At 34.8% G+C, this 22,689-nt stretch overlaps 1 protein-coding gene across 1 annotated transcript in view; it reads right to left on the bottom strand.

Annotated features, from left to right (window-relative positions):
- Window positions 1-19,187, bottom strand: part of LOC126979377 (adenylyl cyclase 78C-like) — a 109,367-nt gene extending 90,180 nt beyond the window's left edge. Inside the window, exon 1 of the mRNA XM_050828631.1 lies at window positions 19,158-19,187. The gene's annotated coding sequence lies outside the window, so the exon portion shown is untranslated. The remainder of the gene's footprint in view (window positions 1-19,157) is intronic.
- Window positions 19,188-22,689: the final 3,502 nt, after the last annotated feature.

Below are 22,689 nucleotides of genomic sequence, written 5' to 3'. Positions count from 1 at the left end.
CGTGAGGTTTGTAAGGATAGAAGCGAGTGGCATTCTATTGTCTCTGCCTACCCCGACGGGAACAAGGCGTGAGTATGTATATGTGTTTATACAATGCCGGTCACATGGTCAGGATCTTCGTGGTTGTCCGTTATTGTGGGTGTTGAACACGACAGCAAGTAAAACACAGTCTTACCCATACACGGTACAATAATCAACAATAAACATTTCACTTCAGATAACAGCTATAATAGATTACATAATAAGAATGTGGTGTTAGCGGCATGCGCGTGCGACACAACCGCCTCGCTCGGTAGTGCTTCTCTGACTAACGCTCGGCGCTCGCCCGGTACTCGCTCTTGACCGCACTCGCACCGCACGCGGATGGGTGTAATCAGTACGTACGATGAATACCGAATCATCTTCGCACTAGCTTCTTATGCTCTACGTTCTTGACTACGACATATAAATTATCGCATATTGGATGCATGAAAATTTAGTACCAACTTGAATTCATTGTTAGCGGATGCTTGTGGTGAGTACTGTCATAATTAGTAATCGCAGTAAATAAACACAATGATTTATTAACTACAACATGTCGACCAGGCACCACAAACATTACTCGTTCACGAGTTGGCGTAGGGACTAGCCATCATTTTATATTAGAGGAGGTAAATTCGCCATTCGCTTACTTGATGAAGTGTAGAAATCGACGTTGTAAGGCAATCTTAGAAATACCTTGCTGCCTTTTGAAGAGAGAGTACGCTCTAAGCTGAATATCCCTTACTAGTATTGGTTCGTAAATAGAGTACCCTACAAAGTGGCTGTGCATGACAAGAAAAGGATGCTAGTAATGAAAAATATGCTCATACAATTTATTTATGCTATGCTTATATACGAGTAATGTTCCAAGCCAAATTGAACTCTTCTTAAAACATGAAAGAGAAAAAAGCCAAGAAATTGTTTTTTTTTTTTTTATGAAAATAAGGGACGAGATGAGCAGGACGTTCAGCTGATGGTAATTGATACGCCCTGCTCATTACAATGTAGTGCCGCTCAGGATTCTTAAAAAACCCAAAAACTCTGAGTGGCACTACAATTGCGCTAGTCACCTTCAGACGTTAAGTCAGATGTTAAATCTCAATTGCCCAGTAATTTAACTAGCTACGGCAGCCAGACATAAAACACAGTAATGTTTACACATTACTGCTTCTCGGCAGAAATAGGCACCGTTGTGGTACCCATAATCTAACTGGCATCCTGTGCAAAGGAGCCTCCCACTGATAAAAGCTACTAAGTATAGGGTACCTTCAAAAAAAGCGCGTACACCTACCTTAAAGGCCGGCAACGCTCCTGTGATTCCTCTGGTGTAGCAAGAGAATGTGGGCGGCGGTGATCACTTAACACTAGGTGACCCGTACGCTCGTTTGTCCTCCTATTCCATAAAAAAAGGTAAGGTTTTTATGTGCTCTTACATACTTACTAATTAACTATCTGTAACTTATTTTGAAGGCTTTTATTACAACAATTTTAAGTTAATTATGTGTTATAAACTCAAATCTATTAAATTTGTATTTGATTTACGGTCTTCAAACTATTTATCTTGAGTCAGCACAACTTTTTTGGCCTAACAAAGCAAAAATCCTTAAAAATTATTTATTCCTCGTGCTATTCAACGTTTGCAGAAAGAACAATATTGTAAAAATCTTGCAACGATGGTTTTGACAATTAATTATTAAATAACGAATACAGCTGTACGGGTTTGAACACGTACGGGCATTTGCCTATCCTAATAATGGACGAAGAAAACAAAAAAAAAATAACGAATGTCGCAAATGACAGAAAATTTTAGGAACCAACTTCACCTTGCTACTTTTATATTACAGTGATGCGCGCGTATCTTAAAATTTCACTCTCATAATTTTTTCAATACGCGCCTAAAGTATAACTTCAAAAATCTCTCAATTCGAGTAAATTAATTATTTCATTTTCCTCGTTCTAAATGTTTCCTTTCAAATCAGCATCGTTTGTGAATATGAAATCAATTTTGTTTCAAATTTAGTGTGTTAAACTAGTGACAGATTTATACCAACGTGTTGTTTTATTTAAGCCGAGTGTTAACTTTCACTAGAGTACATTCGGGCTAGGTACTTCCCCAGGGTATAAAAAGAATGGGGAAATTTCAGGCCCAACGGTATCATAAGAGGCGACTAACGGAATCTACCAGTGGGAGGTTCGTTTGCACAGGATACCGGCTGGATTATGCATACCGCAACGGCGCCTTTTTCTGCCGTGAGGCAATAATGTGTAAGCATTTTTGTGTTCCGGTCTGAAGGGCGCCGTAGCTAGTAAAATTACAGGGCAAATAAGACAACATCTTATGTCTCAAGGTGACGAGCGCAGTTGTAGTACCGCTCAGAATTATTGGGTTTCCCAAGAATCCTGAGCGGCACTGCATTGTTATGGGCAGGGCGTGTACTATCAGCTAAACTTCCTGTTCTTTTCGTCCCTTATTGTCATAAAAAAGGTGCACTTGTACCATCTAGACATCATTATAGGAGTACAATAGGACTCTGGATCAGACTAACATCTGAATCCAACAACTAAGTCCTAACATTTATTTGTAAAGGCAAACAAAGAAAGCAATAGAAACATTTCGGACTCGCATTAACATTTTATAAGTATATTCACTTGGATGTTACTAATAAAAAACAAACAAAACGTAAACAAGAATCACGCTTAACGGATCGTTGGCAATATACAGCTACAAATATTTAAGAAGACTAGACTAGTCTAGCGGATACGGATGTTTACGCCGAATAAAAGTAAATGTGCAAAAGTTTTAATTGTTTCTAACTCAAGCGTGCGATCTTGAAAGTACCTCATAAATACTGAAAGCAGATTAAAGTTTATCCCACTTTTTCTTAGATGACGCCATTTTGATTTCGCGGCCGAATCCACTTTGGTCGAATCACGTCGTCAGAGTGCGCGCGGATATCGTTTTTACACTACACGAGTAGCGTCCAAGTAGTCGTTGGAGTAGTCAGACAGTGAATACCCTGCTTTAAAAAGTTTTTTGAGTGAGGGTCTTCGTAATGTAGGTACGGACTAGTTTCGGGAACCCACTACACTCACCCTAATGAAGGAACTCCAAATGGTCCGAAACTAGTCGGTACCTACACTGATAAACAGTGGGTAAAGCATTGTTAAATAAAGTTAATAAAGTCTCACTAAAGTTTTAATAATTTAATATTATTTATTTCCAACTAGCGACCTTCTACGAAGAATTGACTAATGAATTCGATTGTTTTAGAAATTTCATATTGTGTTTATTGCTATAGGATCAATGTCCCCCGAAATAATTGAAGCCGTATTGGAGATTAGCCGGAGCATATGAATATGATCGATTTATAGTTTTAAGTTAAAATCATTCGTGTTGTTTTACAATAATTATTATTATTTAATCATAACTTACCTTGTCTATTCAGAGGCATTTTGTTCGTTCAGTTTGCTCTGAAACAAATTTAAAAAAAAATTATACATATATACATAACGTATAAAGTGAGAAAAAATTTTCATTTTCAAAATATGGACTTAAAATACTTTTACTAATGGAAGGCGTCTTTACACTTGATGCCGACTACTCCAACACAACAGTGCCTTTTTCTACCGTGAAGCAGTAATGTGTAAACATTATTGTGTTTCAGTCTGAAGGGCGCTGCGGCCGTAGCTAGTGAAATTACTGGGCAAATGAGACTTAACATCTTATGTCTCAAGGTGGCGAGCGCAATTATAGTGCCGCTCAGAATTTTTAGGTTTTTCAAGTAACCTGAGCGGCACTGCATTGTAATAGGCAGAGCGTATCAATTACCATCAGCTGAACGACCTGCTCTCGTCCTTACTGTCATAAAAAAATTACTAGGCAAATGAAACTTAAATGTTATGTCTCTAGGTGATGAGCGCAATTTTAGTGCCACTCACAATTATTAAGCTTTTCAAGAATCCTAGCGGCACTGCATTGTAATGGGCAGGACATATAAATTCAATCTGCTGAAAGTCCTGCTCTTCTTGTCCCTTATTGTCATAAACGTCTGGCTCACTTAGCGTTGCGCAGAGATGTCACTTCATTGTGTGTGTTCTACCGCATTTATCATGGGCAGTGTTCCGAAGAACTGTTTCACCTGATTCCCGCCACCGTATCCCAGCTTCACACGACACGCCACAAGTTAGGATATCAACCCCACCATCTGTATGTGTGGCGGTCCTCTACAGAGCGGTTTTAAGGAGATTTGATCCACGTACTACAAAGCTGTGGAATGAACTTCCATGTGGTGTTTCCGGGATGATACGACATGGTTACCTTCAAAAAAAGCACATGCACCTTCCGGTTTTCGATCTTTAAACCGGCAACGCTCCTTTGATTCCTCTGATGTTGCAAGAGAATGTGGGCAGCGGTGATCACTTAAAACCAGGTGAACCGTACGCCCGTTTGTCTTCCTTTTCCATAAAACCTAGAACCTAGCTATTATTCTGTGCAAAGAAACCTCCCACTGGTAAAACTGTATAGTTCACGTCTGTTTAGTGTGCGTGCCCTACTGAAAATACAGGCAAAAAGTTTGCCGTTATTATTTTCGACGTGTTTACAGTTGGTACTATCTATCTTGACATTGACTATCTGTGGTTGACATTTAATCTCTATTTGACAAATGCTCGCACACTAACATAGTGTCATACAAATCGCGAGTGTAAGACGTAGATTGTCACGCACACTATAGATGAGGGAAATGTGGATTATTTATTCTTCAATTTCCCTTTAATGCAACCTTCTTTGTACAATTTTATACCTCCTTTTCCGCCCAACTTCCTTTAAATGTCTCCTCTTGCTAGTTTTCACTCCTTTTGTAGATATTTTGTGTAAATATATTAAAACTAGCTGACCCAGCAAACGTTGTATTGCCATATAAAGTAATTAAAAAAATACTTGGGGTATAAAAAATTTATGACGACCGAATCTCAGACCTATTGAATACATAGTAGATACATAAAATTTATCGTACTACAGTAATTATAATATTAGATTGCCCTCTTGCGACTCTATTGTGGATCTATCTGTGGATGGAATAGAATAATAGCTGTTGATCGTAGAGGGTTGAAAATTTAGGGTTGTATGTATTTTTTTATGTTGTATCATAAAAAAATATCTAAAAATAAAAATAAAATAATTGGGGGTGGACTACCCTTAACATATAGGGGGATGAAAAATAGATGTTGTTCGATTCTCAGACCTACCCAATATGCACACAAAATTTCATGAGAATCGGTCAAGCCGTTTCGGAGGAGTTTAACTTTTACTGTCCATATTGCGAGGCTCTTGTTAAATAAGTGGCGTTTTTACATAGAATAGAAAGTAATAAACCTGGCCTGTTTTCATCGGATGTCTATCAGAAAGAGGCTCTATCTAATAAATCTATGGTTGATTGGCTAAGCAGTAACAAATAACTAAACTTTTAAGCAGACATATTTATAATCTCTGCCGATATGTATACTCTGTATATACTCCATATTAAGTATCACTCGAATGAGCAAACAAAATACATTATCCTCAGTTTAGCGTGCCAAGTATTTGGGACAGGGATTAGAGAGGGTCCCATCAAAGAAGCAAAAGAGTCCCAACCCTCTTAAGATTTCGAAGAGGATTCGAAACCGTTGATTCGAGAGGTTTTCTCCAGTTGCCGCATAGATTATATTTTATATCGTCACTTCCAATTTCTATTTGAATTGTAACCAAGCGTGTTTGTCAATAATATTAGAGGTAAATACAGCCTACATTATTATTGAAATGTTACCGTTAATATTGTTACATTATTATATTTTTTTCCACAAAAACAAACTTTCCTAAACATAGTACAGATACTATATCTAGGAAAGTTTGTGACGCTGAAGTCAGTCACTTGTCAGGTTTTTCATTTTCTTACTTAAATATCATTCGCAATTATTATACAGGATGCAAAACAACTACATCCTAAAGTTGGACCTTGATTCTGAATTTATTGGCACTATTGTATGTGTTGCGGATTATTGCATGCCTTAAGTGTGGACTCTACTCCCGCCTAAAAATCAAGATCCCGTGTTTCGTCACAATATTTTTAACCGACTTCAAAAAGTCCATGGTCCACAAACAGACAGACAGAATTAGTTTAAAGTATTTACAAGCATTTTATGTAAATTTTTATTACATCGTCTCTAACTTTTTCGTCTGTGTGTTGCATGTCGCGTGACGGTCGGGCGGCGCCTATATTTCGAAGCAGCTGACCGTGTAATTTATAGACTATTACTCATTTGTGCCAGTGCTCCACGCTATTTTGTTTGTTTTTGTCAGTGTTTAATGTAAATGATGTTATTTATTAAAGTGAAACTTTTATTCAATATTTTTAACCTAAGACACAGAGTTCAATAAAAATATTAGTTGGAGACTTACTCTACTTTTATTATTTCCCATTATCATTCCAATTTTCCAAGTACAAAATTAAGATTGATAAAGCCATTTATATACCCTTAATAGAATATTATTCCAAAAAATTTTAGTTAAATGTTTATAATGCGAAAAAAAATTTCACTTTTACCGTGGTTTCATTAAACCACACAATCCTTTTTTTATATACTTTCATTTTAATTTGTACAAATATTCTGGATTTATCTATTCAAAAATTTAAATAGTTATGTAGATAGATTACTATCGGTAGTATTTATCACTGGCCAATTTTACGAACTTGTTGTGAGACATCGTTAGTCATAGAATCTCACATATAATGGTAATTGGTAATACTCAAAGGGATTTAATTACAGGCTTTGAAAGGTTTATAGTAATTGTAAGTTGCTCTATAATTTACGCCGAAACATACCCTGTTTGTGGCAACAGCTTACTTAATTAACTTGATTTCTTCGTATTAAGGCAGGTTTAATCTTATCTCTTGTGTAATTATTGTTTTTTTATGTCAATAAGGGACGAGACGAGCAGGATGTTCAGCTGATTGTAATTGATACGCCCTGCCCATTATAACGGAGTGCCACCCAGGATTCTTGAATAACCTAAAAACTCTGAGCGGCGCTACAATTGCGTCACCTTGATACATAAAATGTTAAGTCTCGTTTGCCCAGTAATTTCACTAGCCATGGCGTCCTTCAGACCGAAACACAATAATGCTTACACATTACTGCTTCACAGCAGAAATAGGCGCCGTTGTGGTATCCATAATCTAGCCTATCCATAATAATCTATATTTATATTTTTATGTAACAGAGTCATTGCATAAAAATAAAAAATATAGTCATAATCTTAAAAACCAAGCCCAGATCTGTTGACCGGTTTTGAATGTTTTGTATAAATTATTATTTATATTATATTTTGTCTTTTATTTTTCTTCAAATACATATTTTTATTTTTATTATTATTTATTTATTCTATTAATCATTTACAGAAAGAATCTTAAAAGCTAACATAGTCCCGCAAAACTGTTTGGACAGTTTGTCTGCAGGATCAAGTCTCTTGTAATCATTAATGCATATTAGAACATTGATTTTATACATATGTAATTAACAAATATTGATAAAAATATAATAAAAAATCGAATTTGAATTTTAAGGCAGTGTTGTGAATAAATATTTCTTAAGTTTAGTTTTAAATTTTCTTTGCCTGGTTTCTAGTCGGATGCCCTCAGGCAAGCTGTTTAATAGATAAGGTAGGGGTTTTTTCAGAGTTATATCTCCGTAGTAGTTATTGATTCTAGGAACCTCGAACTTATCAGCGGATAATTGATATATATATATATTCGGATATAATTCAGTATGATTTCCTTGCCGGTGCTTATCAACGTTAGGTAGTTTCGAAACGTTAGCAATCCTAGAAGTGTATTCTACAATTAAAAATATTTTTATTATGTTTTCACCAAGTGTACCTTCACCAATGTAAACAGTTTGATGATAACTATATTCGGAAATTCAATGAGTGCGAAGAACTGCGGATGTTATACAGATATGGTTAGAATGAATTAAGATGCAATATTGTACTATAATCACTTCTATTTTCTATTTATATCTTCTTCATTAATAAATATATAATCACGAGCACTACTTCTACAATCCGAGGCACCTACGCGTAGGTAAGTATTGTATGTAAGCGAAGGTTGTAGGGCTTATGTCTACGCTCCGTGATATTAGAGGTAAATACAGCCTACATTATTATTGAAATATTACCGTTAATATTGTTACATTATTATATTATTTTCCACAAAAACTAATTTTCTTAACATAGTGCAAATACTACGTCTAGGAAAGTTTGTGACGCTGAAGTCAGTCACTTGTCAGGTTTTTAATTTACTTACGTAAGTATTGTATGTAAGCGAAGGTGCTACGCGGTACAAAATTGTAGGGCTTATGTCTACGCTCCGTGATACCTAAACGTAGGTAAGTATTGTATGTGAGATTCGTTGCTACGCTGTGTAAGATTGTATTGTAGACATGAAGGCATAAAAAGGCATAAAAGGCATTTAGTTTCTCAAAATTGATTCCTGTAGAATTCTTTGTGATGTCATGGCATGAAACAAATGGTGCTCTGAGAGAGAAGAAGCGGCGCAAGAAACTCTCCCAGCATTCTGTTTTTGCGCTCTTTTCAATAAAAATATACATTATTGTTTAGTCATTTCTATCACTATACAATAATCATAATCTTGCCCCAGGCTGTCTGATCATTTAGATATTCAGCTGTGGAGTAATAGGATTTATCTACACCCATGCTTTAAATCCTCTATTAAAGATTCTGAAACAGTTAGCTTATTGCCAACATTAAAACACCCAATGTTCTAATAACCATTACATCATCCAAAAGAGTGTTGTAATGTTGTACTGAATTTCATAACAACACTCCTATTTTTTTTTTCATTCCCTTCATGCTCAAAGAGTTTTAACAGACAGCCACATTCTTATTGCTCGATGCGTGGCATCTGTATGAATTTCAAAAAAAGAACATTTTGGTTTATCGCGTTCCACAGCACCAGAACGTCGCGCGCCGTAAAAAAAGTAGGTTATTCGAATCCCCACCATTTTTCTTCGAAATTTTTACTGTTTGTACAAAAAATGAGCGATTAATTTCCAAAAGAACATACATAATATTCAAGTGTATTTTAATTATTGCACTATACAAAATGTAAATTACCTACTAATAAAATAAATAATACTTTCATTAATACTTAGATTATTTGTATAGAATCAGTAATGGATGATATTAGGTTACTACTAGGAATGTTTTGGGTGTAGATAAAGTATTGTATGCAACTGTTGATAATTAGGTATTAAAACACTCATGTGATACTATTATTACACTCGGCTTCGCCTCGTGAGATAAATCCACATTCGTGTTTTAATACCCCTTATTAAACAACAGTTGCATAAATAACTATTACGACAGAGCCATTTTTTTTTATAAAACATTTAAATTTATTTATAGATAATGCCTGAACAGTGGCTGGGACTTTATTATAAAAGTGTTTACATTTAAAGCTATTATGTATCTTATGAAGCCTACTAGAATTAGTATTATTTTTCATAAATGTACTGACAATGATCAGTCATAATATTTATTTCTTTAAATATTTTCTTTGAGAGACTGTCAATTACCAACCTGATATATAGCACGAACAGCTCTCTTTTGCAATGCAAACACTATATCAACGTCAGCAGCATGACCCCAACGTAAAATACCGTAGGTCATGATGCTGTGTGAAAATAACTGAAGTACACTAATCTAGCGGTCGCAACATTCGTGTACTCTCTAATATTTCTAACGGCATAAAGCACGACACCTAAGCATAGAGAAATATTGTATGAATGCTTTAATACTACGCGGTATATGATTGTAGGACTTATAATTACGCTCCGCGGCACCTTAAAATAGGTAAATAAATATTGTTAGCTTGTTACTATGCGGTATTAGATTGTAAAGCGTATTTTTACGCTCGATGGTACCTAATCAAAGGTAAATATTGTATGTAATTTTTATTGCTACGCGGTATTAGATTGTAGAGCTTATTCTATGCTCCGTGACACCTTAGCGTAGGTAAATAAGGTTGCTAAACAGTATAAGCGTGTTAGGCTACAGTGCAGAACCTCGTCCTATAGTAATGCCTTTCGTAGAAACACTTACGTACTAGTGTATACAGTGTAGACCAATAGTTTTTAATTTGTTTTTATTTATTCACGTCATCCTTCCTATTATATAAATATTTGTTCCCATTTTGTACACTTATTGACGTAAAAAAAACATGTGGCACGATATAGTTAACATAACCCTAGGGATTAATACGTTTGATGAGGGAATACTCCTAAAGTGCTCTAAGGGAATTAAATGTTGTCCTTCCTCCATTTGCCGCAGAATGTTCTGGTCCTTTTATTTTAATATCATTAATTTGACTCAAATTTAGCTTTAAAAAAAGATTTTAAAAGTACTTTTAATTTACAAATAGGACTAAACGAGAGAGCATCTTGGTACCTATCGATCTGGTAACAATGTGCAAGGAAAAACAATCCTCAGTTTATATACCTCTCTCTCTCATTTTTAGTTGTGAAACATGGAGAGTTGCTTAATTTTCATTTATTTCTAAGGACTTCCCATTTAAATTCGCAGAGCATGTGTTGGGGAAGAGCCTTTTTCAATCGGATAAAAATGCTGACACATAATTATAACAAAATTTAGTATACTTATTAATTAATAAAGTAAACTTGTATTTTCGAATTTTCGATGACTATACTATCTAGTGGTGGTAGTATTGTGGAGTGCTCCCGTAATGCTGCAAACCGTCAAAAGTGGAGGAGCATCGCGAGGGAGGCAGTGCGACCCATAGCTGTGGAGACCAACGGCGACTAATGTTGCGTCATCTTGGCAACCACGACCACTGAGTGAACGATTGAGAAGAAGACTATCTGTCACGCTGAACATCGGTATTGTCCGCACTTATGCCGATCGTTGGCTTCATGTTAGGTATGGCTACATTAGTTCTTAAACCAAGCCATGGATTGGTCTGACACACCATAAGTAACTTTAAAAAAATGTGTTTCCTAAAAATCACAGGACAAAAGAAGAACTTTACAGAAGTAAAAATATCATCAGCGGAAGGTCTGATAACACGAGATACACATTATTTTTGTTGTATATTCATGACTTTCTCATTAATATCACAGATTAGGAATGGAGCGACCGCGCTCAGGCTTTTTTAATAATAAATTTTATTGCATCGAAATTTTAATCAAAAAGAAGCTCACTGAGTTTCGTGCACACCTTCTTCTTAGGTCTGAGGCATATACTTTCGAAATTTGTGTAATAGGTTTATTTGCATGAACATACTTATCTCTCTCTTGGGTCCTCATTTCTCAGGATTGTGTTGAGCATAAGGATTTCACCTGGAGTGGAAGATCTGCCTCCACCGGTTTCTGTCCAGCGCGTCTCTTACACCCGTGAATAGTTCGGATGAAGAGTCTTCAATTTCATTGGTCCATCTTGTTGACGAACGACCGCGTGATCTTTTGCCTTCAGTATTTCGAACACAATTAGTTTTTACAAACTTTCATCGCCTCAAGGCATTGTGTGGCCAAAATATGAAAGAATATATTGTCTGCATAAAGAAATCGAGTTTTTATTCGGAGCTAGTTTATGATCGATGCATTTCATTGGAGCGTTTCGCCAACCAAGGTATTCTTAACATTCCCCTCCAAACACTACATTTCGAATGCATCAATCCATTGCCTTTCTTGGCCCAAGACTGTGTACGTTTCTACTCCATACAGGAACATGGGGAAAAGAAGTGCGCGTATCAGTCTCATCTTAGTTTTAATACCAATTCCTCTTTTTTTCCAGATATAACATCTTTTGAACCTACTTATACTTAAGATCGAGTCAGAAATGAGGAGATCCGCAGCAGAACCAAAAATGATTGCGAAACTGAAGTGGCAGTGGGCAGGGTACATAGTTCGGACAGTAAACAACGGTGGGGCAGTAAAGTCTTCAAATGGCGACCACGTATCGAAAGACGTACCGACGATCTGGTCAGGATTGCCGGAGTACATTGCATGAGGGTATCGCAGGGCTAATCGTCGTGGAGATCTTTGGGGGAGGCCTTTGTCTTCTTCTTATGGCACGTGTGCTCGCGGTAACGACCGGCTCCGATAATTATAATACTTGAATACAAATATAAAATTATCCATTATATTATAATATCAAAAACCTTCCAAAAATACCAATCTCTCGAATAATTTAAATAATAAAAACATAAAGTATATTTGAACAGAACAAGAGTAGAGCTAATTAAATAACTAACACACCCAATTAATTAGTAGCTCACTTTATTATTTCAGGCGTGGGTGTCATGGAGTGCGAAAGGATTTACACAAGTGATGGTAAGTTCATTAGAAGGGTACAATTACTTTATATTTTGTATAAATATAATATTATTTTATTAAATTAAACTCAAGTTAATTTCTTCTTTACTCTAGAAGAATTATTTACTTAAACCTTAAACTCTGGATCGACTTGAGATAAATGAAAACAAATGAGACATATCTATAAGGTGTGTAGCGCTCGCTAAGGCATATGTCGTTTAGTTGGGGGTTACATTAACGGTGCCTACTTCCGCCGTGAATCAGTAATGTGTAAGCATTACTGTGTTTCGGTCTGAACAGCGCCGTTGCTAGTGAAATTACTGGGCAATTGAGACTTGACATCTTATGTCTCAAGGTCAGGAGCGCAGTTGTAGTGCCGTTCAGAATTTTTGGGTTTTTCAACAATCTGAGCGGCACTGCATTGTAATGGGCAGGGCGTATCAATTACCATCAGCTGAACTTCCCGCTCGTCTCTTATTTTCATAAAGTTACTGTGGTACAGTTTAAAATGACGAATTTGGGTTTAGGTGTATGATAATTGTAAAAATTCACACTGATATTTTTTCTGTAACGCACCAAAAGAAGTATTACTTACTTCAAAAGTACATTTTGTACAATATTACGAACACCCAAGTTTAACTGATCGGTTAAGCTGGTCTAAGATAGAATTACTTGATATATTTTGCATCAATGTCCTGCTCTATAATGGCATAAAATGAGTGATCATTAATCTTTATTGATTTTGCGTACAGTCAACATTAGATCGAATGAAATTACTTATAATGGCTAACTCAAACAAAGTAATCGTTATTACTGTAGTTAGGGCTGGCACATGCCTCTGTGTTGCATTAATGTTTGTATTGTTCACTAATTTCTTCCGAATGGACGAAACATGCAAAAACAAGTAGTCAAATGTCAGATATTTTCATCTAGAATTATGAATAATGTTATTTTTTTGCTCCTTTATTGTTCCAAGGATCGTTTTATTATGTGATATGTTTATAGTAATATTCTACCTCGTGCTCTGTTGTTTCATAAATTCATTCCGATTTCTTCTTTGCTTATTTTGTTTGTCTACCTAGATTCTAGTTATCTACACAATTCTAGTACTTATCTAAGTAGGAAGCAATGAGTCGTACAGCAGAAACCAAAATTCAATAGATGTAACCGAGTCGTCATATAAAGCAGAAATCGGCATCCAAATAGTAGTCCTTAGTCGTCAATTTAAATATAACCAAAGAAAAACACGAATTCACAGCAGCAGTATGTAAAAGAAATATCTATTATGCTTGAAATAAAAAAAAAACACTAAAAGTAAAAATAATAGAATGTAATTATTAAACGTAGCTGTGATAAAGTTAGTTTTTTTTAATTCGATTGAGATAACAATTTTTTTTAACCTTAAAGCTAAAAGATAAGTTGATAAATCGATTGTAGTAGTAGTTCTCAAAGAAGCTTTTCAAACCGTCAAACCATCTCCCCTAGTTAATTGAACCACAAAGTATAGATAGATATAGTATCTTCTATGATATATTTAAATATTTTAAATACTTTTAAAAGTATTTTATTTAAATGCAATGGTAACTGTATTTTAACATTAGGTTTTTACGTTAAAATTACATATTTATTATTATTTCATGTAATGTTTTGTGACCTTTGCAGGGCACGTTAAAAATATCCCCCGGAGCTTAATCTTTAAAAATCCAATACAGTTACAATTACACGCGTTTTAATTATTTAAGAAGTATTTTATTTGAATATAGATAGATACCTAACTCTACATCTTTCATTATTCAGTTTTTCTACAATTGAATTTGCGTAGTGGTTTAAAAATTAAAATTATAATGAAAAAAGTAAGTAGTGACAACCCTAAGAAACAAACAATTAGGAGTTAACCGCCACGGGGGCTCGCGGACGGCCTTCCAGAGGGACACTTCATGATTAACGCACTAGGGGTGCCGTTAGATGGCTCTAACTGTTCCATCCAATAACAACTGTTTATTTACAATTACTTTACAAATTTATTGAGCTGACAACAGTCTTTGTATATCAATAAATATCCTACTACTATTATAAACGTGAAAGTTTGTATGTCTGGATGTATGTTTGAACTTCTTTAACGCAAAATCAAAGAATACCGGGAACGTATTTAATAGAGTTTATTTTTGATTTATTTTTATTTTTATGTCTAATTTTTTCATCCCTTAGGTTACATTATTGCATTTTTATTAGGGAACCCTATTTTATTGAAAATGTAATATAAACTGTGTCACTCAGTGAAGATGCAGCTTTCTAATGGTGAAATAATTTTTGAAATCGCTCCAGTAGTTCTTGTGTGAAAATATTACAAATATACATACGAAAATATGTACAAATGTTAACTCTTTATAATATTAAGTTTAGATTAACCTCATGCTTTTTAATAAAATTATTTCTTGTGGTGTTAAGCACAGATAGCAATTCAATTCAGGAGTCTATAAAATGCGTTCAAGGGATTCATTGAGAGAAAAGTTTAGTGAAATAAATATTATGACAGTACACTGCCAGTACATATACGAGAACCTCCTATTCGCCCATAAAAATATTAGCCAATTTAAAAAGAACAGTGATGTACACAGTGTCAATACTAATAAACTCGCAATTCCATCTAATAGGCTCCGTAAAATTGCTAAATCTTTTAAAGTGAATTGTGTTATATTTTAAGCTCCCAAATGAAATTAAAATATTACCTATTAAAAAAATTAAATGTATCGTAAAAAATAAATTAACATCTAAGGCCTATTATAATGTGAAAGATTATTTGAATAATAAAGATAGTTGGAATTAATGTTCTAAATTTTGTTAATGAATATTGTTATACTCATTTGAATGCTATTGTAACTTTTGTACTTCATCCTGACTTAACTGACATAACTTATAAAGTTTTAAAGTGAATAAAGATCTTTGACTTTGATACTTAAAGCATGCAGTTCAACCAACACCGACTCCGCCTAATTCTGATAAAGGCCACTTCACGCCTAAAACTGTATTTGTATTTAGTGAGGAGAAAAACATATAACTAAAATAAATCCAAGAGCCAAAGTTGAATGGATAATTCGGAATACATAATTTAAATCAAATTTAGACTCGGGAATAACTTCATCGGAAAACTTTGTTAACTTGATTTAAGAAGTTTTAAACTTCTCTATCTATCCCATTATTCGTTTCGTTCATTTATTACGCTCGACACTCGCTGGAAAATATTTGAGAATGTCGGGATAAAATGAAAATCAACCCTATTAAGCGCTTAAATTATTTACTTGAACAAGCCTAAGATTTTTTGCGCTAACTTGTTCTGAAAAATGGTATAGGCTGGTGCCCTTCAAATCAACGCATAAAATGCGGAATAAGGATTGGTCTCCGCTGCGCTGTGCCTTTTTTTTGGGTTTACTTACAGTCTGATATGTTTAGGGTTACGCAATGTGGGCGGTGGTGATCACTTAACACCAGGTAATCCGTTTGCTGGTTTGTCCTCCTTTTCCATACAAAAGTGTGTGTGTACTTATGTATGCAAGCAAGATGTTATACTTCTTTAAGAAGCATTTATTTTCTCACAATTGATTCCTTTAGAATTCTTTTTGATGTCATTTCTAATATACTAGATACTACTACGGCTTCGGAAATTTTGGCCAAACAAAGCAAAAATCCTTAAAATTATTTATTCCTCGTGCTATTCTACGTTTGTAGAGAGAACAATATTGTAAAAATCTTGCAACAGTGGCTTTGACAATTAATTATTAAATAACGAATACGGCATACGTGCTTGAACCCTTTGCTTATCCTAATAATGGACGAAGAAACTAAAAAAAAAGGTATGTCGCAAACGTCAGAAAATTTAAGGAACCAACTTCACCCTGTTACTTTTGTGTTACAGTGATGCGCGAGTATCTTAAAATTTCACTCTCATAATTTTTTCATAACGCACCTAAAGAAGTATAACTCCAAAAAACTGTGTTCTGACGGCGAAAAATGTAAGCTATTGAAATATTTATACAAATACATTATATTTGATCGATAGATCATGATGTTCTCCAAAAATAAGTTTTTTTTTTTTATTTAAAACAGATGTCCAATTGAGAGAACCACATTTTTTGCAGTCACTGATTATAACAGTTGTCCTGCCACAGACAATGAATTAAATTAAAGGTTGATACATGCAATATACGATAATATATATAATATATATTACATTAACTTAAGTGGTTTGGACACGTGGAGCGAATGAGTGAAGAAAGAATGACGCATCAAATATATAATGCAAGTGCGTGTGGGCAAGCCGGTCGCGGGAGACCTCGTAGAACATTCGTCGATAAAATTGGGGACGTTTTGAGAAAAGGAGAGGTCCGAAGCACCCGCAACCGGCGAGCATGTATGAAAATAGTAATGAATGCAGAGGAAGCGCGTGAGGTTTGTAAGGATAGAAGCAAATGGCATTCTATTGTCTCTGCCTACACCGACGGGAACAAGGCGTGAGTATGTGTGTGTGTATTACATTAACTTTAAACTAGTGTTATAAATATATTATTATAATATATTTATAACACTAGTTTAAAGTTTAAATTTAAACACTTTTAACTTTTAACACGATGCATATATTGCAGAACATTACTAAACTAATTTGTTTTGTATATTACAGCCATTGTAAAATACTCTCTATGCGATTGAAAAAAGAGTGGCCGTTGAGTTTCTTGTATGTTCTTCTCGCGAGCTATACTTTTTCCGAACTTAACGTAGATTCAGTAATTTAAAAAAAATATGTATAGTCACGATTCAAAAGCGCTTTAATTAAACCTAACTACATAAAGTTTATTTGACTTTGACTTTGACACACGCACGAAGTATTCACTACCATTAAAACATCTATAAAAATAAAGTTTGTTGCATAGGAGCTCCTTTATTTTATTCTATTAGTCAGTATTTTTTATGTTATGCATACATATAAAAATTTCCACTCAACTATCACGGTTTATGAGATACAGTCTGGTGACAGACAGACAGACGGACAGCGGAGTCTTAGTAATAGGGTTCCGTTTGACACTCTGTATAGTATACATAACTCTAGCGTGATATTAATGCAAAAGATGAATAATTAAGTACATATAAAAACTACCGTAATTACTTACTACGTTTTATTCGGACACTTATACAGACAAACAGACAATTTTTTTATCAACCACAGTTATGGCTTCAGTATTGTTTGTAGAAAGCACAGTATTCTTCTTACGATTTTATTATGTACTAGTTGATGCCCCGTGGCGTCGTCCGCGTACATTTTTCACACCTTCGGTAACATTATTGGACTTTTAGTAAGGTTCCCTAATTTTTTGAAAATTTTATATAGAGTATTGTTATTTTTTTTAAAGTGATAATCCTAACTTCTGGGATTAATTACACTAGATTACTAATTATAATTGTTAAATCTTGTATGTTTGCTCATCTCTCAGGTACTTAAACGGATGGCTCAGTTGGAAAATCGCTCGCGAGAGGTCATGGGTTCGAGTCCCAAATCATTCATTTTTTTTTACAAATTTTATTTATCAGTCCGAGATAGTGTAGCTTCAAGATTTTTTCAAATCGGTTCAGTAGTTTTGGAGCCTATTTAATATGCAAACAAACAAACAATTCCTCATTATAATATATTTTGTATAGATATGATCAGATGAATCATATTTGAATACTTTCAATATTGAAACTGAATCTTTCGATCAAAATTATATTTGCTTAAAAGGAACCTTTGCTGTAATTCAATTTTTATTAATTGAATTGAACTAAGACTGATGTACCTGATACTAATAATAATATTAAAAGAATACTTACTAAAACTTTAAAATTAATTTATTTTAAGTAATTTCTTTAAATTTTCTTGCGCCGCTTCTTCTCTCTCAGAGCGCCATTTGTTTCCGAAGCGGTAGTAGTGTCTAGTATATTAGAAATGATATAAAAAGAATTCTAAAGGAATCAATTTTAAGAAAATAAATGCCTTTTATGCCTTTTAATTCATAAAGACATGATACAATAACTTTCTGATAAACCAATTTAAAATGTAAACAATTGAGTGACAAACAGAAAACAACGGTGGGGGTTTTTCTTGTAATCGAGTTTATTGAAGAATGATTTTACTATTCTTATTTTATTTTATTTTGGTTTGAGCTTATGGTGTTGTTACCATGGCTCTAAAAAATAAAACAAACAACTAACAGACCAAGACACATTTGACTAAAATTTGACGTAAAAAAAAATAAATAATATAATGTTCTAAAATAGATTAATAAGTCAATTAACAAAACAATAACTGACCTTTTTTAAATTAAAATAAGGGACGAGACGAGCAGGGCGTTCAGTTGTTGGTAATTGATACGCCCTGTCCATTACAATGCAGTGCCGCTTAGGATTATTGAAAAATCCAAAAACTCTGAAGCGGCACTACAACTGCGCTCGTCACCTTGAGACATAAAATGTCAAATCGCAGTTGCACAGTAATTGCATTACTGAAACACAGTAATGCTTACAAATTATTGCTTCACGGCAGAAATAGGCGCCGTAGTGGTTCCCATAATCTAGCCGGCATCCGGTGCAAAAGAGCCTCCCTCTGGTAAAAAAATGAATGTCTAATAAATAATTTCAAGGCTATTATTATAGGCAAATATTTGTTTCTAATTATTTAACCCCATTAATACAGATATAGGCGACAGCCAATATTACAAACATTTTACCTGTTAATCCATTGTAAACACAAAAAAGAAAAACACTAATCAGTCAATAAATTTTCCTCAATCAGATGTCCAATAAGTACTAAGAGAATTACCACAGCACTGTAACTTAACCGAATTAATTAACTTTTATTCAATTCAGTAAATTCTAAGTGATCCGCAGTAAACAGGTTCTGTATATACGTGCGCCCATCTCAGTTGCCTGTTTGAAACTAAGTCGCTCTTATCAGAAATGTTCACTTGTTCGGGAAATTTGTAATGTTTTGTTTGTTCGCCCAACAGTTTGGACATTGTAAATGTAGCCGACTATTTATATTAACAACCGCAGCTTTTCTAGCATATATTTCACATACGTGACTATCACATAGGGTTTTATGCAAAAATAGAGGGTTTAATCACAGAGTGAACGACGCTCATAATGTTAAAAACGGTTTATCTCGATTTCCAGCGAAATTATAAGTCCTTTATGGAAAAATAAAATTATATTATGATGAACAACTTTTGTTTTGACACTCTTTTTTTATGGAATAGGAGGAAAAACGAGCGTACGGGTCACCTGGTGTTAAGTGATCACCGCCGCCCACATTCTCTTGCAACACCAGAGGAATCACAAGAGCGTTTCGGGCCTTTAAGGAAGGTGTACGCGCTTTTTTTGAAGGTACACATGTCGTATCGTCCCGGAAACACCGCACAAGGAAGCTCATTCCACAGCTTAGTAGTACGAGGAGCAAAGCTCCTTGAAATCTGCACTGTGGAGGACCGCCACACATCCAGATGGTGGAGACGATATCCTATTTTGTGGCGTGTCGTGCGATGGTGGAATTCGGCGGCAGGAATCTTTTCACATAACTTCAAAATTTATGTGAAAAATTAAAAAAACCAAGTTTATGGTTTTTTATTCCACGAAATATAATGAAAAGTAACCTTTTAATATCTTTAGTACTTACTTTTAATTGAAATATTTATTTTTTCACCTTATTTTGACTTAATATCGAAAAAGAACCCTTATATTCACTCGAAAATTCTCGCGTCAAAATATCAGCTTTTTCATAAGAGTCGGTGGGGTTTTTGTCCATTGAAATCTCTACTTTTTGATCGTTTAAAGTATTATGGATATAAAAAGGTAACTTTTCACCAAATTTCGCCGGAAATCGAGATGAAGCGTTTTTAACCCATAAAAGTTTTAATTTTATTTAACAACTTATATTACTCAGTACACATAAGAAGCCTATTGTAGCTGAAGTATGGTCTAGTTGACCAGCTAACGTCCGGGTATCGAATTAACTTCAACTGAATCATCAAACTTGGTATTTTGGGATGTGTCGTGTAAACATTCATGTGTGTTACAGTTGCTATTTTGTTGTGACAAACACATTTCAATTATATTAATTTGTATAGGTAGATAGGCAGGCAGCGTGTAAGTTTTTTTTAATATATTAATTAAAATAAATGAATAAATCGAAAAATTGTTTGTAGGTTTTCTCGAAGTCTAGTACATTTAAAAAAGCCTACATAATAAAACAACTACATTTAAATAAAACACTTTTAAAGGATTAAAACGCGTGTAATTGTAACTTATTTTACATTAGATTTTTGTGTAAAAGTTACATTTTTATTTTAGTTTACCCGACGCGACGTTTCAAGACTTTTCCAGATCTCGTTTTCAGGGGGACTGCAGATGAAAATTTTATTTAAATGTGTAACACTCGCGTTAAGCAAAGAAAATACTAAGAACAACTACAATTTATATGATGACCCTGTCTTCGAAAGGCGTAAAGGCCTCCTACAAATACAACAGTACTTTCAGTCCAGAGCATCCAAGGTCCAATAGAGGTCTAGTGTCTGCCGTCTGGTGTATTTCGTCCTCCAGTCTTTTTAAGGGCCATCCTCTAAGCCGTTTGCCTTCTCTTGGGTATCAAGAGAAACCTGCCTGGAAAAAGGATTGTTTATAGGCAAACTCTGCGCCTCTTTTTTGTAATGTTATTTTATTATTTTTTGCATACTTAAAACTTTTGATACATAAACGCAATGGGGAATTGTTTTACAAATGTAATAAGGCGATGAAGTACGTATTTCGTATGAGCGTTACAGCTTTTTTTTAAATGATGTATTTGGGGTCGCTTTTAAATTTTTAGCCCATCAGCGACCACAGTTCGCACATAAGATTTTAAATTTGACTACCATTACGTTTACACTTCTAACGGATTTGAAACGGTAATAACCGATTCAAAACTTTAGTAGCGGGTGCCCGTTAAATGTTAATTATAAATAAACAGGGAAACATTTGTTCCGACCTATTTTTCTCAGATTACGCTGTCCAACCATGTTATATATCGTCTCGCTATCTTAATTGGTATAAAATCGACCGCACTCTGAGACAAATGGGTGACCAATTATAATCGGTCGTTTGAGTAAAGAACATTAATACTAGTTTAGTTGAACATCAGACTTCAGCTAATTATACTAAATCTCGTCATAAGGGTCGTTGGAGTTCAAACTCTAAACGAAAGGATTTACATAAGCTTAGAGAGAACTTTGCCTTGTCACCTTACAGTCATGTTGACTCTAAAACCTTTCTTACACGAGACTACTATAACAGAACAGAACTACGATCTTTAAGACGAGCATTCGCTATAGTTCGTTCTTCGTATCTATTGCTCTAAGTGGAATCGACTACGATGCCTAACAATAGCTATCATCATATCTTTAAAATATTATAATAAATTCACTTGTTATTTTTATGTTAGTTATACATTGACCCCCCCCCCCCCCCCACCATTCATTTGCAAGAATTAGTCACAGCACGAATGTACTTTTCTTTTTAATTTGACTTACAAAACGTCTTGTAGAAATTGATAAAATTGTATTATAAGTAGCTATCTACGGCAACAATTACAAAATAAACTATTTCTTTTTGGAAAAGGAGGACAAACGAGCGTACGGTCACCTGGTGCTAAGTGATCACTTGCCTTATTAACTTTTTTTACAAATGTAATAATGTAAACTTGTATTGCAGGTAAAGTTTTGTGTGACCATTGTATGCCAGAAAATTAATAAATATTTACATATTCGATACCCAGACGTTGGAATACCGTTTAAAATGTTTTAAATGAAATGCTATTCACATAAATGATACTTACCAAACTTATGTCAAGTAACTGTGTGGCCGACAGAGTTGTCATTATAATATATGAATACAAATTCATGGTATGGTATGGTAGGGGCTCCTGTTTCCGCAATTAAACCACTAGACCTATGGGTCCATTTTGCAGTGTGCAGTAATGGCCAGTTACTCCAACCAGCCCAGCTCCTTCCAGAAGTTCAGAACATTCCTGGGGTGTTCGCAGACTTCCTGGAGTGACCTCGTATTGGTTAAGGTTTTTGCCCGTCGGTTGGCCACCCCCGCACATTCCAGAATTACGTGAGCGACCGTTTCGTCTTCGGTCAGACAGCCTCTGCACTTAGGACTGTCCGTTACGCCGATTGTGAAAAGGTGTTTGTTTAGTGATGTGTGACCCGTTAGGGTGCCCACCAT

This window comes from Leptidea sinapis, chromosome 3 (assembly GCF_905404315.1).
Source record: "Leptidea sinapis chromosome 3, ilLepSina1.1, whole genome shotgun sequence".
NCBI lineage: Eukaryota > Metazoa > Arthropoda > Insecta > Lepidoptera > Pieridae > Leptidea > Leptidea sinapis.
This window is presented reverse-complemented; position numbering and strand designations above follow the sequence as displayed.